This window comes from Humulus lupulus, chromosome 7 (assembly GCF_963169125.1).
Source record: "Humulus lupulus chromosome 7, drHumLupu1.1, whole genome shotgun sequence".
Taxonomy (NCBI): domain Eukaryota; kingdom Viridiplantae; phylum Streptophyta; class Magnoliopsida; order Rosales; family Cannabaceae; genus Humulus; species Humulus lupulus.
The window spans coordinates 60366173-60387922 of record NC_084799.1 but is presented as its reverse complement, the minus strand read 5'-3'; positions in this window follow the sequence as shown (position 1 = coordinate 60387922).

Sequence of the window (21750 nt, the reverse complement as noted above, 5' to 3'; positions counted from 1 at the left end):
GAGGAGAAGCTCTTTATTATCCCATTTTTTTTTCACAAAAGTTGGTAAACAGATCGCTGTCGAATTGAGTACCATTATCGGACACAATCTTCCTTAGCACCCCATATCGGCATATGATGTTGTTTACCACGAAGTCCAAGGCTTTCTTCGAGGTGATTGTCGCCAGAGGTTCAGCTTCGGTCCACTTCGTGAAGTAATCTACGGCGATTACTGCGTATTTCACTCTGCCTTTGCCAGTTGGCAATGAGCCTATGAGGTCGATTCCCCAGACCGCAAATGGCCACGGGGAGGTCATTATAGTTAGCTCGGAGGGTGGAGCTCGAGGGATTGTTGCGAACCGTTGGCACTTGTTGCATCTCTTGACGTAATCGAACGAATCTGCCTTAATGGTAGGCCAGAAGTACCCCTGGCGTATGATTTTCTTGGATAGGCTATGCCCCCCAGTGTGGTCTCCACAGAATCCTTCATGAATTTCTTCTATGATCTTCTTAGCCTCGGGTGGAGTCACACATCGGAGTAGCGGCATGGAATATCTTCTTATATATAGATTTCCATCTATAATGGTGTACCTAGGGATCTGATACATTAGTTTTCAAGCCTTGGTCCGTTCTTCTGAGAGAATGTCGGCCACAAGGTATTCAACTATCGGAGTCATCCAGGTTGGCTCGAAATTTATCATGCAAACATCTTCCTACTTAGGCTCGGTTATACTGGGTGTCGTTAGTTGTTCGATCGGCACGACATTCAACTCGTCGACCTTGGTGGATGTAGCGAGCCTGGCTAAGGCATATGCGTTCGAGTTTTGTTCTCGGGGGACCTGTTCTATCACGTAGAACTCGAAATGCTCAAGTGCTGCTTTTATCTTTTCTAAATACGCAGCCATTCTCATCCCACGAGCCTGATACTCCCCTAAAATTTGATTAACCACCAACTGGGAGTCACTGTAGCAATGTATCGCTTTGGCCTTGAGTTCCTTGGCTATACGAAGTCCTGCCAGTAGAGCTTCATATTCAGCTTCGTTATTCGACGCTTCGATGTCAAATCTCAAAGCAGAGTGAAATCGACTTTCTGCTGGGTTGATCAGAATTACACCTGCCCCCGATCCATTTTCATTGGAGGACCCGTCAACATAAAGTTTCCACAGCTCGCGGGTCGGGGTTATAACTTCATTGTTAGTCACTCCAGTGCATTCCACTATGAAGTCTGCCAGGGCCTGTCCTCTTATGGTCATCCTCGGATGATAAGTGATCTCGAATTGTCTGAGTTCAATGGCCCATTTTAGCAGCCGACTCGAGGCTTCTAGCTTGGACAAGACTTGTCTTAGTGGTTGATCGGTCAGTACATGGATGGGGTGCGCCTAGAAGTAAGGTCGGAGCTTTCGAGATGAGTGGATTAGGTTGAGAGCCAACTTCTCCATCAAGGGGTATCTCGATTCGGCCCCCAGCAACCTTTTGCTGACATAATACACAGACCTTTGCACTTTCTGTTCTTCTCGGACGAGTACGACGCTAATGGCGTGCTCTGTCGTAGCAAGGTATAGGTACAAAACTTCTCCTGTGATGGGTTTCGACAAGATGGGGAGTTCCGCGAGGTGCTTCTTGAGCTCCTGAAAAGCTAACTCACACTCTTTTGTCCATTCGAATTTCTTGCCCCCCTCAAAAGGTTGAAAAATTGAAGACAACGGTCTGTAGATTTTGAGATAAACCTACTTAGTACCGCCATCCTTCTAGTCAAACTTTGAACATCCTTATGCTTTCGAGGTGAGGGCATATCAATCAAAGCCTGGATCTTGTCAAGATTTGCTTCTATTCCATGGGCATTTACAATGAAGCCTAGGAATTTTCCCGAAGATACTCCGAAAGAGCATTTCTGGGGGTTGAGCTTCATGTCATGCCTCTGCAACACGGCAAAGCATTCTTCGAGGTCATCCACATGGTTATCGTTATGTTGAGATTTAACTAACATATCGTCAACATAAACTTCCATGTTATTACCTATTTGTTTGGAGAACATCATATTTACGAGTTGCTGGTAAGTAGCTCCAACATTCTTGAGTCCGAACGGCATGACATTGTAGCAATACATCCCTTTGTCCGTCATGAAACTCGTATGCTCTTGGTCAGGGGCATGCATGGCAATATGGTTATATCTAGAATAGGCATCCATGAATGACATAAGTCCATGTCCTGTCGTGGCATCTACGAGCTGGTCGATCCGAGGTAAGGGGAGGCAGTGCTTAGGACAGGCCTTATTGAGGTCTGAGTTATCGATACAGGTCTGCCATGTCCCGTTAGGCTTCGGAACTAACACCGGGTTGGCTACCCAATCGGGGTAGAAAGCATCCCGGATGAATCGGTTTGCTTTCAACCTATTGACTTCCTCTTTTAGGGCCTTCTTCCTGTCGTCATCCAGTAGTCTTCGCTTTTGCTGCTTCGGGGGGAAGCTTTTGTAAATATTCAAAGCGTGGCTCACTACATTCGGACTTATCCCTACCATGTCCGAATGTGACCATGCGAAAACATCCTGATTCTTTTCCAAAAAGCAAATTAATTGTTATTTCATCTCTTCGGGAAGGTTTTTCCCTACCATTACTATCTTTGGGGGGTCTGCTTCCTCGAGTCTGACCTCTTCGAGCTCTTCTAGTGGTTCGAGGTCAACTATTTCCTCTATTCTTGGATCGATTTCTTTGTCTATTTCAAAGACTGTCCCATCCTTATTCTGAATTATTACGAGCGTTTGTGCACTCGTCTTCTTCTTTCCTCTAATGGAAATGCTATAGCATTCCCTCCCTGCTAGCTGTTCTCCCTTCAGTGTCCCAAAGCCACTAGAATTTAGAAACTTGATGGCCAAATGCCTCACAGATGAAACTGCCCCCAGCCCTACTAGGGCGAATCTCCTGAGCAGCACGTTGTAGGTCGATGGTAAGTCCACTACTACGAATTCCATCATCTTGGTTGTTGAGACTGGGAAGTCTCCCAAGGTCATAGGGAGTTCGATGGACCCCATAGAGGCAATGCCCTCTCTTGAAAAGTCATACCACGTCGTTGCACATGCCTTTAGGTTATGAAGCGTGAGTCCCATCTTTTCTAAGGTGGCTTTATAGAGGATGTTCACTGAGCTCCCGTTATCAATCAGGACTCGGTGAACCCTCTTGTTCGCGAGCTGAAGGGTGATGACCAGTGGGTCGTTGTGAGGAAATTGGACATGGGACGCGTCGCCCTCCGTAAAGGTTATAGGTTGAGATTCAATCTTTTGGGAATTCCTGCCCGATCCTATGAGATGAGGCCCGCCCGAGATGGTTACGACGTCTTCTCCATCAATCGGAGGGGATCTCTCGTCTTCCCTTTCTCGGGAGTTACTATTTTGGGCAGGCGGTGGTGCAGCTATTTCTGGCTGGTAGAAGCCTAATTATTGTTCTGGTTCCTTACATACTGCCTGAAGTATCCTCTCGAGATCAGACCTTCGATCTCGTCCTTCAACTGCCTACATTCATCGGTTGTTCGTTCGGTATCTCTGTGAAATCTGCAGTATTTACTGGAGTCTCTTTTGGATTTCTAGTTTCTCATGGGGTCTGAACGTCTGAAAGGGACCTGGTTTTCATTAGCCAGGTAAATATTCTCCCAAGAATCGTTGAGCTTGGTGTACACCTTGTACACAAAGAAATACCTTTCCCCTTTCTTCTTCTTTCCCCCTTCCGCCTCGGGGTTACTTCCTTCATTCTTCTTTCTTTTGGAAGGGTTTTCTGCAGGGGGTTTCGAGGCTGATGGGTCTACCGAGGTTGAGGAAAACTTTAAGTTTGTCATTGTAGTTATGGGCTGAGAGGCCATATTCAGCGTTGACCTCGCCTCCTCTACATTGACAAACCTCTGAGCTTGTCGATTAAACTCGGTTATGGACCTCACAGGTTTCCTTTTCATATCTTCCTAGAGGGGACTTCCCGGCATTACCCCGGCTCGGACAGCCATTAAATGGTCGCTGTCGGCTACATCACGAGCTCGGGCGACTTCCAGATTGAACCTTGTAAGGTAACTTTTCAGCGTTTCATTCGGTTGTTGCCGGACATTGGTCAAGGCAGACGTCTCGAGCCTTATTCCAATCATGGCTCTAAATTTCTTCTTGAAATCCCTAGATAATTGTTCCCAAGAAGCAATTGAATGCCTCTTATATTTTTCGAACCAGATTTTTGCTGGTCCTGTAACTGAAGCTGGAAACAGCATGCATCTGAGCTCGTAGCCCACATTACTTGCTCTCATAATAGTGTTAAACGTACTTAAGTGACTGTACGGGTTGGATTTCCCATCAAATGGTGGGACATGAGGAATCCAAAACCCTTGAGGGAACAGAGTGCTGGAAATATGGGGGGCAAAGGGTTCGAGTTCCTCGTCAGACTCTTTGTCTCCATCCCGACCTCGTTCATTCTGTAAGAGCCTGAATGCTTTTTCCAGTTGATCAATCCTCTCCTGGACTGGATCCACGGGGGGTCTAACCTGAAATTGGTTATCATTGATCACAATTCCAAGTTCGCGCCCTCGCATGGGATCCTTGCGTCCATTTAGGCTATCCCTCAGGTCTGGGTTTGAGGGGTTACCATTACCCCGATTCTGATTCAGGTGTTCCCGTAAGTCAGGGTGGTCCCTTTGATTCTCAGTATTTCTACGTCCTCGGTCATACATACTGACCGATCTTGTGTCTTCTGAGCCTTCGCTGGCAAGGCTCGCCGCATAGTTGTTTCGAGATGGGTTCCTTTCAGGTTGTCTCGTCTCTATAGTGTGAGATTGAGACATTTGGCTTCTTGTAGGCTGGGCGCCCCTACGTTCTCTAGTAGTTTCCTCATTCCCATGTTTCCGTCCAGCCCACCTTTCCCTATCACCCTGAGTCAGTTGTGTGTTTCTCCAAGGCAGTGAGGGATATCTTATCGGCGACGGTGGGTGACGTATGGGTGATGGTGGCTACCACCCATTTTGGGGCCTGGAAGGTCCCGAGTTCGCCTGTGCTAGTTCGGGAACGCTCTGTACGTTACCAGGATTCTGGGTCTAAGCCGCTGCGGAGGCTCGGTTATTCCTAGTTTCGGCTGGTAACTCAACAGTTGAGTTGGCAGGAGCTCCGGTCCGGGTGTTTCTCCAGGGCCTCGAGGGAGCAGGCTGTTCTGCTAGTAGCAGAGGTTGCTCCGTTCTTCGTGTGGCAGCGTTTTTGCGAGGACGCCCACGGGGCCTGCGGGGAGGAACATGAACATCTCGCGGAGGTGGAGCTTGGGCCTCAGGCAGAGGCGGACCGTCTTTCGTCAACTTAAATCGCAGAGCAATTAAAAAATATAAACTACGATGCGAACGAATAGAAAAGAGGAACAAGAAGGTTTTTACATGGTTCAACAGTTAAATCTGCCTAGTCCACGAGTCTGTGTTATTAAGACTTAGAGTTTTCTGGAAAATTCTTCAAGGATGAATTACCCAGAGTTTTCTCTCAAGATCTCAGATTATCCATCCCCTTCCAAATGGTCATTCCTTCTCTATTTATAGGGAAGGTTACAGAGTCCGTTCCCACATATTTCAGGAAGATATTCTGTATATCAATTTAAAATAATGACATTAAATGCTATATCTTCCATATACAAGGAAACGTCCCCTGAAGGCCCAAGAATGAATAACAAACTAAATAATATCCCCTTAATATTGAGATTTTACAACAATAAATATGTTCACACATACAAAATGGGTTATCTTAGGTGACTCATTGAATCTTCGAGGTCAGCGATCAGCATCGTGACTGTCAAGACTTATGGACTTGTTACGAACTTGCCATCTTACTCCAAGACCTGCTCAGAGCAGATAAATACTATTGAGGCTATCATGCTCGAGCTTGCACTTCTTAAGCTCGGGCTGCTCAATCCGAAGACACTCGATAACGGATGTATCCTGATGTCATGCCATTTCGAGCCTAGAAAGAATCCCGAGGTTACGTCTTTGAGATTGTCAGTTTACTTCGGAGGTTTTACAACTGGACCATGTAATGTGATTCATATATTTCGAGCTCATAATTGATGAATCCAGTTTTCGAGGTCATAATCTCTGGTCTCGAAATCTGGGTGTAACAGTATTGAATTTTTTTACATAATATATCTATATATAAATATATTTAATTTAGGGGAGAATATTTATATAAAAGTAATAATATTATTATAAATATCTATTAAAAATAATAACACTATTATTATAGACATATATTTTCTTTTCTATAAAAAAGAAGAAGAAATCTAAGCTGCTCTCGAAGAGCGGTTGTGTTTCCTAGTATATATATAAAGAAGAGCCCCAAAGAGGTAATGCGACACTTTAAAATATCTGGAAACCAATCCATCTATTTTCTATATTTCTTCTCATTTTTTTATTCAAAATTTTATAATTTATGGTCATTAATTAATATTTTATGATAATATATCTTTTTTGTCCAAAAAGCTAACTACATAGACAGATTTATTTTGAGAATTGTTGGACTCTGATACGTGCAATTAGAAATAAAATAAACTTGAGCACATATAAGAATTAATTATTATTTTTAATATGCATATGTATCTTCAAACAGTGTGAAATAAAATATCAAATTAATCTTTTGCAAGAATTTTATCACGACTGAAGATTCAAACTTACTATCCATATGAAGGAGCTTCAAAATTTAGAGGAACAACTTGATTTTGCACTATAACACTATTATTGTTTTTAATGTGGAGTCCACAAAGTAAAATATCATGGGATACCCACTATGTAACATTTACATGTAATGTGCCAATTTGTGTGCATTTCATTTATTAGTTTACACAATATTTGAATAAAAAATAATTAAATAAATTAATTTTAAATTAGAGTAATGAATTAAAAGAGTTGTGATCAAACAAAAACTAGTAAAATCAACGATAAAAGATGTATATGTGAGAATTGAGTGGTCCATATACATATATATATTAAAATAAATATATCTAAACATTTATTTATGATTTACTATTTACAAGTACTTATATAAGTGAGAGGTATGGGAGGTGATGTGGCTTTCTAGAATCATTTATATATGATTTACTTATTTTTCTCATAATTTGTGTTTTTATAATTTTTTTATTTAACATTTATTAAAAGATTTTTTTAATTAATTAACAATTAAAAAATTCATATAGTCCCACATGGTTTACAAATCATTGTGGTTGTTATACACATAGGCTATAAATAAAGTGTCATTCATTCACTTTGATTTGTCCAAATATTAGTATTTTTTCTTATATGGATGACTGATTTATCTCAATCTTGTTCAATAGTTATATATTTGTTTTTTGAGTTCATCAAATTTATATTAATATTTATCATATTATTTATATTTATATATTTAATTTTGTAGTATATCTTTTTATATCATTTAAATTTGTATATTATATATTGAAAAAACATGCAAATATAGTATAACAAGAATGAATATATATATATGTGTGTGTGTGTGTGTGTATGTCCTAAAATTCAGCACGACTCTTTACGCCAGCTCGGATACAGCTGGCTAGCCAAGAATTGTAATAGATGATCCACAAATCCATATTTCCTCTGTAAAGGAAACACAATTCCCCAGGTCTACAACACGAGCTGGTGAATATAAAACAATATGCACGAGCTGGAAACACTTATGAAGCATAGCATTCGAGACACGAGCTGACGCTACACTCAGCTCGGGGTACACTATAGATCTGTCATTTCCCTAGATCTTTATAAACCTGGATACGTTATATAGACATGCGTGGGCAGACATTACATGTCCACAAATCTCTGAAATCCTGGACACGTAATATAATCGTGTATGATCAGACATCATATGTACGGTTATCCCTGATGACCCATGATCAGTTTTACCTAATGATTAGACCATACCTTAATATAAATTGTAATATTTATCATTAGTGTGAGACAGGTCACACAGGGGGATTTGGATTCACGTGATGACCCCATTGCCTATCCAAGGATTTTCTCTATAAATACTAAGACATTGGATAAGGAAAAAATGAGTTTTTTTTTTGTAATGCAAAAACTCTGTCAAAAATTAGAGAGAGATATAAACAGTAATAATACAATCTCGTGGACTAGGGGGATTTTAACCTCCGAACCACGTAAAAAGGGACGAGTGTTCTTGATTTTTCGTTCCTAGTGTTTTTAAGTATCATTTTCTTATTACGGTTTACCATTAAGCACTAATCCATCCCAATTATTTTTTCATAATTCACCGTTGGCGAAAAACCGCATCAACAATATGACATAATCTAGGCATATAAAAGATTATATGGTATAGTGATATTGAGTTTGTTTAGAAAAAAAAAATACACGCTCTAATATGTTAATAAGTTCAAGATACTCGAGGAAATTAAGATCATATAATATTAATTTATTTTTATTTTTTATGTTAATCATATAAGAAAAAAGAGAGAAAAAAAAATTATGATACTATGTATAGTTCCTCATTTTCTAATATAAGAATTAGAAAAAAGTATTAGCAGATTGAAAAAAAAAATTGAGACAACATTAAGTGATGATCCAATCTAATAGTATGTATATATAATTTCGAATAAATTACATAAATATATAATTGATTAAAGAAAAGTAGAAAAATCACTATGTATACAAAAGTTATAATTTTCTATTATTATAAAAAAAATTATAATTTTCTATTATTATAAAAAAATTATAATTTCCTAACTTATATTATATTCTATATTTAAAAATATTATAAAATAATAAATAAATATAATTTTTTTTAACTATATATAATTTTGTACTATTATAAAACCAGACAAAGCACAACTATATTTCCTAGTATTAATTCGTACCTTGAGTAAAGATAGAGCTCGCTCAACCTTTGAGCTAGCAATTACATGTGTTTATTAGATAAAACATTTATTTATTATGCATCAAAAAATAAAAAATAATCATTAAACATTAACTAAATTTTATTTAAAAAAATCAATTACCAAGTCCTCCGAACAAAATTTCTTGCTCCGCATGTTGCTCTATTTTAATTATTTGGATAAGAAAACTTGCATATGGTACTTCAGATTTTTTTTTTTTACTATTATTGTTTATAGAAACCAAAAGACAAACTCTGAATAAAGAATTAGTTCCTTTACATTTTCTTTTCTTTCAAAAGATTTACTCTTTCAAACTAAGTATTGCATAAAACTAAGTATTTCAATGTATCATCTTTAACCATAAAAATAAAAAATAAAAACAAGAAATAATAAACAAATAAATAAAATATGCAACAATAACAATAAAAAAAATATGCAACTTAACCATTAGGTTATATTTATGACTATAATATTAGTAAAAAAATAATAAATATTTCATATGATAAATAAAAAAATAAATAAAATTTGCAAACCAATAAAAGTCATCGATCGAATTGAATACTTAAATTTAGTTAAAAGATTGATATAAGAAAGCAAGCTGAAAAAAATACAAAATCTCAATAATGTAGAACAAATCCAACTGAAGAATATAAGAATTATTCAAATCTCTTCAATGGAAACTCAAATCCACCTTCTTGAGAACATTTGTTTAGTTGCTGAAATCTGATGAAACACCGCACTTTTCACCAAAATGTTTGAAGAAGGAGCACAAATTCAGAGGTAAATATGTATGGAGAAAGTTGGATTTGATGAAAAAAAATTAAGTGAATGTAGGTGGTAAAGGTATAGAGAGATATTGGGAGTGTCACAGTTTGGGGTGAAGAAAAGACTTTGAATACAAAATAAATCTCAGGCTCTTTTTTTTTCACGTTATTTTTTTTTTATCAGAGTAACAAAAATGAACTTTTATGGAGTACTTCTCTGTCTTATATATTCAATCTAAATCAAAAGATATTTTTTTTAATACTAATGATTTTTTAATTTTTTATTAGTGATATAAGTGCTAAAAAAATTATATTAGGGGGTTAAATAAAAATAATTACGAATTTTTAATTGCTAAAAGAACCCTGTCTAATTTTTTTTTATCAAGAAAAAAATTGAATTTCATTGAACAAAACAGTCAATACAACTTGAGATCCAAACACTCAAGAACAAACAATCTGAACAGCCAGCTAAAAAACCAGCAGAGCAACTCCCTTAATTACATTGAAGTCTCATTATATAAATCTGCACTTGAACAGAAATCTTCCTATTATTAACTAAGTAAAGTCTATACTTAACTATGTGCATTACTCCTTTAGATAAGCTATTAGCTGTCAAAGAATAACCATAAAAAATACACCTATTTCTGTTCCTCCATATGCTGTAAATAACAGCTGCCACTACCAAATTCATAATTGAAGCCATAAACTCCATGCCGATCTCTAGCAAGCCAAACACCCCAGCTACTGAAGTCAGTAGGCCAAGCTTTGAATCCTAGCCAGTCAAAAATGGTATTAAGGATCTACTTAGAGAGACAACACTCAAAAAAGAGGTGAGGGTAACTCTCAAAGTGACTCCCACAGATAGGACAAAACAGGTTCGTCACCTGTATGTGTAACCAAGTTAAGTTGTCTCTGGTGAGAAGATGAGTATTTACCACCTGCCAAAGTAGAAATATGTGCTTAGGAAGGGTAAGCTTACACCAGACTGCATGATTATAGCCCACCAGTTGCTGATTTAAAGAGCTATTGTAAAGCTTCGAAGGCTGAAATCTCCCATGATAACCAGCAGCAAGAATCTCAGCATGACTATATTTTCCCCTTATATGGCATAATTTCCTCCAATACCAGCTACTATCTGGTTTCAGGGTGTAATTCCAGAAGTTAAAACCTTTCAGATATGTGGCATTTATCCATTTAACCCATAAAACTTTAGGCTTTTAAGAAATAGCCCAGATATACTTAGCTAAAATAGCTCTATTCCATCTAGCTCCCTCTCTGTGAAACTGAGACCTCCATAGGCTTTAGGAAGGCAAACCTTCTGCCAAGAAGCAAGATGAAGCTTGCTCCTATGCCCAAAATTACCCCAAAGAAAGCTATGGCAAAGTTTCTCAACCTCCTTAACAATACTCTGAGGTAAAACAAAGATACTCATCCAGTAATTACGAAGCCCGAATATAACTGAGTGAATGAGTTGCATTCGGCCAGCAAATGAAAGATGCCTGCTAGTATTTTGATTAAAAAACTTAATTTTTTAAAACTAATTACTAATTATATTTAAATCCAATATTAAAATAAAATAAAATAAAATAAATCTTAATTAATATTTTATAAGGAAACAAAATCTTTTAAATAGATAAGATAGGATTAGGTTATAAGCCCCTCATTAAATATTTTTAGTTAATTATTAAATTAATCACAATCATTCAATAAACAATCTAATGACTAGAATTAATGTCGCCATGGATGAGTATATTTTTGACATAACCATTGAGTACTTACCTATAATATATATATATATATAAATAAATCACCTCTTACCCCATCTCTAATGCAATATATAAAAATAGTAGTGTTAAATTTAACATTAAAAAATTAATAAATAACATATCTAGCACAACTTTTATAATTGTACTCCAATGCACATAAATATAAAAGTGATGTAAAATACTCTACATTTATTGCCAATAATAAGTAAGATATAAAAAATAATAAGTAATTGTAAAAAAGCAAATAAAAAAGTGAAGATTTATTACCAATAATAAATAAGATACCAAAAATAATATAAAATAATAAGTAATGACAAAAAACTAAATAAAAAAGTAAAATTTTAATGTTTATCATAATTTGGATCATGCAATATTTTGATCCAAATTTGGATCAACTTTTAGCACATCATTGGAAAATAATTTCTTTGAAGTGTGATATATTTTAGTAATGCATTAGAGATGCTCTTATAGTTGAAACTTACCTGTTTCATGACCTTTTTGGCGTATCCCCCATATATGGCTATGCGACAAATAGGCAAATGTGTTGCCATTAGTTAGGGAGTGTACGTAATCCGAAGTAACTGAATCAGAATTTTGTCCCAATTATTTACTTAATCCTACATACAACCCCTTTCATCTCCTAATTGAAATGTGTGAAGGTTTCTCTCGAGAACCATATACATGGAAAATAAAAATAAAAAATACCTCCAAAAATCAATAATATATGTTGTGTTTGGTAAAATTTTTATTTTACAATTTTTTAAACACAAAAATAAAAATATTTTTTTGTTTTTTTTATTTTTGTAAAATAAAAATGTGTCTTATAACTGTAAGAAACTAACTAAATGCAATGCCATATCCATATCCATAAACTACTGCACTAACACAAGTCCACATTAAGAAACTGACTAAATGCAATGCCATATACAATTAAGAAACTATCAAGTGGACTCAGTAATAGTTACTCATGTATTGGGAAATGTAACACCCTATCTTATTTAACTTTACAAAGATACCACTTTTGATACTTATATAGAAAAAGGTCAATAATTTTCCAAAAGTTCCATGGGGCCTTATTAAGAATAATGCAATGTGGGCCCATATATTTAAAACAAAAATGTCTTTATGCAGTTTAGAGAAAAATAAATACAACCCATTGAGTTAGAAAATAATAAAAATAAACGAATAATTGTGTTTATGGCATTCTAGATCGTTTCCTTCCATTGGCTTCCCGCATCATACATACTTATAACAATAGAAACTCCCAGCTCATCATGCATGTCAAACAAGTAACCTAACGCCTACCTAAAAATGGAAAGTAAGGGGGTGAGCTAAAAGCCCAATAAGAAAGTACAAATAATACTATCAACAGAAAATACAACATCTCTAGACTACCATCATATCTTTGATGAAATATAACACACTGTCATTCCATTTATGTATACTCTATTTAGAAATAAAAAAAAACAAGCAAATAAAGTAAAATTCGGTGAGGAACCAGGAAACAATCCTGGAAAATTGATCATCTTGTCCCCACTTGGGTGTCTATGGCACGTCTGCCCTGTGGGTTACGTCATACCTTAGTAACGCATTTGTTGTGTCGCGTACATAACACTAACAAATTTGTTTTCTTTCATACAATCATTCAAACAGAACAATCATAATACTTGTATAAACTTACCACTTAAGGTACCTGCTTTACTTTCAAACATTCAGAACAATATTACATAGAAGTCTAGTTAACTTCCTTACCACAAGTCCAAGCAAAAACAAGAGCAGGAATACTTCACAACGAGCCTAGAATAATAGTCAAAACACTTGTCTTAATATCATGTAAAACACACATGAACGCGTCAAAGCACATTCCACATGTGCATGGGACATGTACACGTGGCATCTATCTCATAACAAGTTACACCACTTTTCCATAATCAAACATAACTCATATACAAAATCATGCTTGCATATCACATAAAAATCATGGAAACAATACTAATACACATATCAACGGCCAAAACTTTAGAGCCCTCAAAAGTTGCAATTCATGCACCAAAATCACAAATCCTAAAACCCTAGCCCTAATGCATATAGGCCGAAAAACATAAGCAAAAATAGCCATTATAATTCCAACATATTATCTTTTATTTCATGCCAAGATTTTATAAATACATATCATAAGTAACATGTGGTAATCAACTCAAGAAAACACAAGACCCATTAAATGCATATAGGCTGAAACACAACAATAGGCATGACTATCACTTCAACTTATTTACATAAAGTCATAAAAAGAACAACTCATGCATAAAATACTACTATGACCGAACCCTATAGGTAAAGGACACCAACTCTTATTTCAAGACATGGCAATACATTTATTCACAACTTGTTTGATAATCATAATTATGTTAGAAACCATATCATTTTAAAAATAATTAAACAACTCCCAAGGAAAACATAGTGTTGGGCGAACCTATATAGCCAAAATCAATATATATATATAACATTTTCATGAATCACTTTTCTTCATAAATCTACTCCCAACATGAATCCTATTCAAACAACAAAATAAGAAAAACCACTTCTATAAATTAAAAATCAAAATACTAATAATTTTAATTCCCTTTCTAGAATGCCAAATCATTTAAAAATCATGGCATTCACATTTATTTATAAACTTTCTTAAAAATCATATTTATAAATACAATGCCATCTTAGCATCAAAATCACTCTTAGCTTACTCATGCTTGCTAATCACATATATTAAAAATAAAATTCAGGATGTTATAATTTTTTTTTTCTTTTCAAGCATATAGTCACATAAAATCATAGGTTTTCTTATGAAAAGAAAAGATGTGCCTAGTTACACATAGCCATGTTCCATTCTCAAATACAAAACATGTAAACCTAATTTTTTATTCTAGTCATGGCCAAAATACATCATAAAAATTACAACAAGGATTTATCAAAATTTATAACATCTTTATGCCAAATAATTCACAAGAAAATCATGACATTTGATAGCAAGATATTAGTTTGACTAGAATACAATTTTTATTTAGCATATATCATGGCATCATAGCACCAAAAACACAAATACCTAACATGCTCTTCTATATGGCAAGGTCATGAAATAAAATACCATGCTAAAATTTTAAAACATAAAACTATATAAAGACAATGCAACCCTAGCCAAAATATACATAGTACTCAATAATAAAATATCACAAAACCTTATCATGCTTCTTACTCAATACATCAAGAGAAAAGAAAAATAAACAAATAGAGAACACCTTGTTCAACTCTTGGCCGAACACCTTAGGTATCCAAAAGAAACATATTTCAATAATCCACATAAAATCATAGCATAAAAACAAGAGATGAAACAAAATAAAGACTATAACATGCTCCCTTTAGATCATATAGCCATATATCACATTTTTCCAAAATAAATAATGGATTCAAGTATTTTCAAAATCAAGAGTACCAAAACCAAAACATACCCTTCATGCAATAATCAAACCACAACTCTAGCATGCTCTTCTATGAGAACAACCAACAAGAAAGGAAAAACAATAACAAAATTCTATTATCTCTTGATAGTGTAGATCCAAACTTAGCACTACAGTTAAGCTTCTTGATACTCTAGCTAGCACCACAATGACCTAGTCGCATCAAACACCCAATGGATATCAAATACAAAAAAGATTTAATAATTAAATATTTTTACAATTTAATTTTTTATTTTTGCTATTATATTTATTTATTTCAAATAATTTTGTTTTTAATCATTTGTATAATAAAAATAAATAAATACATAAAGTAACAATAGAGTCTCTTATGGAAAATTTTAGGTGGGATATAATGGGGCCACATTGTGAACCCTTGATGATGAAGAAAATCATCTTACTACGCCAAAAAATACTTTTAGTGATAGTTAATAACTTTTATTGTTGCCTTTTGGCAATAGAAATTGTCGGCGTAGGCCAGGCTTTTGGCGACAACTAAAAATTGTCACCAAAAGTTAATGACAATGGTTAAAAGTTGTCATTATATATGGTATTGGAATCACTTTATAACTGACGCTAGTCTTGCAAATATATATAATTAAAAAATCAAAATAACTTTTCAATAGTAACTTATGCATATGTTTTGACGCCTCAGGGATCAGAGAAACTAGAGGTCTATAAATCTATTCTAACTATCAAGGCATCCCTAGAATTTTAGGCGGAATGGTTATTCTAAACCATAAAAGCTCATATTCAAATGTTGAAATCAACAATAGCAAATGAAGTTACAAAACTCAGATTCAACAAGTATGAATTTATGTCAAACAGACCAAATTTGATATAATAAACAAACTACACAAAATCCAAATTTGAGATTACAGTAAATAGATTGCACAAAATCCAAATATGAGATAAAAGAAAATAAAATTACATATAAATTACTTAAAAAATTAGGTTTAAGCAAATAAAATACTTTAAAAATCATATCTAAAATTTAACGAGCTCTTCTTGTGCTGCTGCCACAACCACTATTGCATGGCAGCTCCGTCACCACCTTATGCATACCGTCACCAGATCGAACTAGGTACAAAGATTAAGTTTCAAATTTTAAACAAAAAAATGATTGAAGATAAACTAAGAAGCATAATTACCTTGTAGATCCGTTGCCACTATGACCGCATACGTGCACCGTTAACCACCCATCTCTACCTTTAACCATTCCCCATCGTCGAGCAATCAGCCCCGCCTTTAGCTAGTGTAAAGCACACCCTAATTCTATTCATTTATAAAAACGTCGCTCAAATCACAAGTATTAGAAAAATACGATTTTTAAGGAAAAGCTCAATGGGGCCTTGATAAAACATGCAAATTGGGCCCAATAGTTGAAAAATAAAACAATGTGTCTTTATGCAATATTCAGAAATGAAATAAAGTTGTAAGTCCCACTTATGTAATAAAAATTAAAAAAAAAACATCATAACATAAGTTATTTTATTCTTGGCGCTCAACTTGATCGTTATTCGTTCATAGGACACCCCGCACCATACATACTTAGACGTCGGAACTCCCCGCATCACTGCGCGTGTCAATGAGAAACCCTATTGTTTATCTGAAAGGGGGATAGTAAGAGGGTGAGCTAAAAGCCCAGTAAGGAAGTACAACAAATACAACAATGTCAAAGAAATCACAAGAAGAGCATATTCGTATCGTAACTCAGGGCAAAAACATATCATCTTCATATTCATAAATCATAATCTTAATCATAGTCATACATAACAATCACAGATCATAATCATTCTCTTTGTGATCATGGCACCCCTATTGTCCATGTCACATCTTGAGGTAACCAGCAAAAACATAATCTAGTGCGTCTGCCATTTGAGTTACGTCATATCCTTAGTAACTCCTTTGTTGTGTTGCATTTAGCATGCTAGCAATATTTTTCTTTTCATTCATCAGACAAGCACATGTGTCACATTTCATATCAAAACATAGAATTTACACTTTTCATAACACTTGACTTATTATAACATATCAAAACATAGAATTCACACTTTTCATAACACTTAATTTATCATAACATATGCTTTCCATAACACTTTATTTCTTGCAACATAAAAAGTCATACCTTTCATAGCATAATACATAGAAAATTTTAACTAACTTTCTTACCTCAGGTCCAAGCAAAAATAAAGTGCGAATACTTCACAATGAGCCTATAATCATAATCAATTGTTTGTCTTTAAAATCACGTAAGAATACACATGTCCAACATACATACCCCACGTGTGCATGGGCCATGCACATGTGACACAAGTCGCACCACATACAATAATTCTACATAAAATCATAAAAGAATAATTACAATTCTACTGAATAATCCTCGTTGGTTACAAAACAAGAACAATATATTTGATTAATTGGCACATATTTGAAAAAAAAAATTAACTTGCATGTAACATGCATACGTGAGAGTGTTCTTAAAATTAACACTGAGAGTTGATAAATTAATTTCACATGCTCATTTCATTGTCTTATTCTCAAAAATTCAGAAAGCATAAATAATTTGCCCCTTTAGTAAATACTACATTATCCATTTAAATCACTCATTTGTCATTCATAAATTTTATTACAAAAATTTAATTTATTAGAATAATTCCTTAGCTTTAATTTTTATAAATAATTACCTCATTTAATATTTAATAACATTTTAGAAGAATGTGATAAAATTTTGTAGTTACTTATAATTACTAAATGAATTTCTTGATCACCTTTCGAAAAATAGTTCTACTTATCATAAAAAAAAAATTGCATTATTATAAATGAAAATTACAAATTCAAAATGTGGAAAATCACATTTAACATATATAAAATCTAAGACTTATGTAACACCCTAATTTCTCATAGATTACCAAGAACACATCGTTGGGTCATAATCGTAAATATTGCTCTTTTATTTAATAAAAACTTAAAAATAATTACATACATGGATCCATGGTTTTTTTTAAAAAATGGTCTTAACATAAAAATGAGCAACATTTAAATAAAAATTAAAAAATAAAACATTCTTTGATGAAAATAAATAAATAAGCCCGCTTGATCTTCCTCGACTATTTGGTCCCCACAAGTACATCACGAAGCTCTTAGGTCTCACTCGCCACCGACCTTTCTATCCTTAACTTCCTGAAATAACAACATCATAAGGAGTGAGCTTCTAAGCCCAGTAAGGAAAATACAAACAAAAGTTAGTCATATAATAAAACATAACATAAATTCACCAAATTCATACAAACACAAACCTCTAGATCATAACATAACTTAAGTCATAATTCTAAATCATAATCTAAGTCATAAATCATAAATCATAAATCATACTCTAAGTCATACATAGATCATAAGTCATACATCATACTATAGGTCATAGGTCATAAATCATAATCATAACTATAATAACAAGTCAGTTATAATAAGAAGATAAGTGTTTATATAGGGGTGGCAATTAAGCCACAGAAAAAAGTCTGTCATACAACGGACCTAGGTTCGTCATAAAGTTTTGGCAACCGAGCCTACCAGACATAGTCCGTCATACATCAGTGGACACCTTAGGTCCAGACACACTTACTCCTTTATTGTACCTGAAATGTTAGGTCATACAAACATAATCTATATCATAAACTACATAAACTAAGTCATAATACTAAACTATCTAATTTTCCTTACCAAAAACCAGAATATTGGAGACAAGAGCGGGATTGGAACTCCAAAAACCAAACATAAAGAAACCATAAGTCCTCTAAAGAAAAGAAGATAAATGGAAAATCTAAACCATTGAGATAAGAATTTACCGAAAACCTTATGTTTCAAATGGATTGAACACCTAACCAAAAGTCACTATCGCAAGTTAGGATTTGAAGAAAATGAAAGAATAAGAAGAAACTATAATGAACTAAACATGAAGATAATGAATACCTTGGATAGCTTAGAACCTTGATCTATAACTCGAACACGGAAATCACACAAAAAATCACTTCCCAAGTGTTTATAAAAGCTTTTAGATTTGAAAGCTTTAACCCCAAAACCCTAGTGTTTCTCACTAGAATAATCTTAGCAGCTTGGAGGCTCTGAACTTTTCTTGAAGATGAATAAAATGGATGAGTGAAGGATCCTACTTATAGAGTTCACGGAGTGAAACTCCAGAGCCTTGTAATTGAGCACATGGGATGGATCTGATATATTTTACTCAACATCGATACATGAAAAACGTTATGCGTTTCAGCTAATGATGGCGCTAAAGCCAATCGATATGCTACATGCCCTACTTTGTCCAATATCTCAAAAGGACCTATAAACCTTGGGCTTAACTTTCCTTTCTTTTTGAAACGCATAATCCCCTTCATGGGAGAAACTTTGAGAAAAACTTGATCGCCTACTGAAAACTCAACATTTCGTCTCTTAGCGTCGGCATAACTCTTATGGTGACTTTGAGCGGCAATCATTTGTTGTCTTATCTTTTCTTCTGCCTCAGTTGCTTCTCTTACAGCCTCAGGTCCTAAATATTGTCTTTCACCAACCTCATCCCAATGAAGTGGTGATCGGCATTTCCGTCCATATAGCATCTCATAAGGTGCCATGCCTATTGTTGCCTAATAACTGTTGTTGTAAGAGAATTCTATTAATGGAAGATACTTGCTCCATGATCCAGAGAAGTCTAAAGCACACGCCCTCAGCATATCTTCTAATATTTGTATGGTACATTCTGACTGACCATCGGTTTGAGGGTGAAATGTCGTACTTAGTTTTAACTTAGTTCCCATTGCACGCTGTAGACCTTCCCAGAACTTTGATGTGAAAACCGATCCTCTATCGGAGACTATCGTCTTTGGAACTCCATGTAGTCTCACTATCTCCGCCACGTAAAGCTCTGCATACTGCTCATCGTTATACACTGTTCTTACCAGCAAGAAGTGAGAATATTTTGTGAGTCTATCTACTATCACCCAAATAGAGTCATGCTGCTTGGTGGTCCTTGGTAATCCCGTCACGCAATCTATCGCTATATCCTCCCATTTCCATTCGGTAATCTCTAATGGTTGCAAAGTTCCAGCGGGTCTCTGATGTTCGTCCTTAACTTGTTGACATGTAAGGCATTTTTCTACAAATTCTGCTATGTCCTTCTTCCTCCCTCGCAACCAGTACATTGTCTTGACATCATTGTACATCTTGGTCGATCCCGGGTGAAGTGAATATGGAGTAGTGTGCGCTTCCTTCATAATACTTTCTCTTAATCCTCCACTTTCTGGCACACACACTCGGTTTCTATATCGTAGCATGCCTTCCTTTGTCAAGGAGAAATCAACATTCTCTAAGCTTTGTAATGTTGTCTTCATCTTAATAAGAAACACGTCTTCTTGTTGTTTCTCCTTTATTTCCTCCATTAACGTTGACTTGATCGTGAGGTCAGCTAGTTGTCCAGTTATTAACTCAATTCCGGACCTCCTAATATCATCTTGTAAGTGTTGAGCTATCCCCTTAATTGTTGACAAGCTCCCGTAACTCCGCCCACTAAGTGTTTATGCCACTACATTAGCCTTTCCCGGATGGTACAAGATCTCACAATCATAGTCCTTTACTAATTCCAGCCACCTTTGTTTCCTCATATTAAGCTCCTTTTGCGTAAAGAAGTATTTTAGACTTTTGTGGTCCGTATAGATTTTGCACTTTTCTCCGTACAGATAGTTCCTCCATATCTTTAGAGCGAAAACCACTGCCGCTAATTCTAAGTCATGGGTTGGGTATCAGTGCTCATACTCCTTTAGCTGTCTCGAGGCATATGTGACCACTCTTTCGTCTTGCATCAAAATGCATCCAAGTCCCTGCTTTGACGCGTCGTAATATACTACAAACTTTCCCTTATCGTTTGGGACGCATAGAATTGGGGCTGATATAAGCTTATCCTTTAACGTTTGGATGCTTTCTTTGCACTTTTCCGTCCATACAAATTTCTGTTGCGTCCGCGTCAAATTTGTTAAGGGTGTAGCTATTTTGGAGAACCCTTCAACAAACCGTCTATAGTATCCTGCCAATCCTAGAAAACTTCTCACCTCTGTTGCACTCTTGGGTTTGGGCCAGTCCTTCACTGCTTCAATCTTGGATGGATCTACTTCCACGCCATTTTTAGACACAATGTGTCCTAGAAATTCCACCTTCTTTAGCCAGAATTCGCATTTCTTAAACTTAGCGTATAGTTGATGACTTTTGAGTCGTCCCAGCGTCAGTCATAGGTGCTCTTCATGCTCGACTTTCGTCTTTGAGTAGATCAATATGTCATCTATAAACACCACCATGAATTTATCCAGGTAGTCCTTAATTACACAGTTCTTAAGATCCATGAACGTTGCTGGTGCGTTTTTTAAGCCAAAAGACATCACCACAAACTCATAGTGTCCATATCTAGACCAAAAAGTCGTCTTTGGGATATCTTTTTCTCGTACTCTTAGCTGATGATACCCCGATCGCAAGTCTATCTTTGAGAATACCATAGATCATTGTAGTTGATCAAAAAGATCGTCTATTCGAGGCAAAGGGTATTTGTTCTTGATCGTTACTTTATTTAGTTCTCGATAATCAATGCACATCCTCATACTTCCGTCCTTCTTCTTGAAAAAAAGCACTGGTGCTCCCCAAGGCGAATAACTTGGTCGGATGAAACCCTTGTCTAAAAGCTCCTGTAGTTGGATCTTTAACTCCTTTAACTCGATAGGCGCCATTCTATAGGGATCTTTTGAGATTGGTGCCATCTCAGGTGCCAATTTTATTTCAAACTCAATTTCCCTACTCTGAGGTAATCC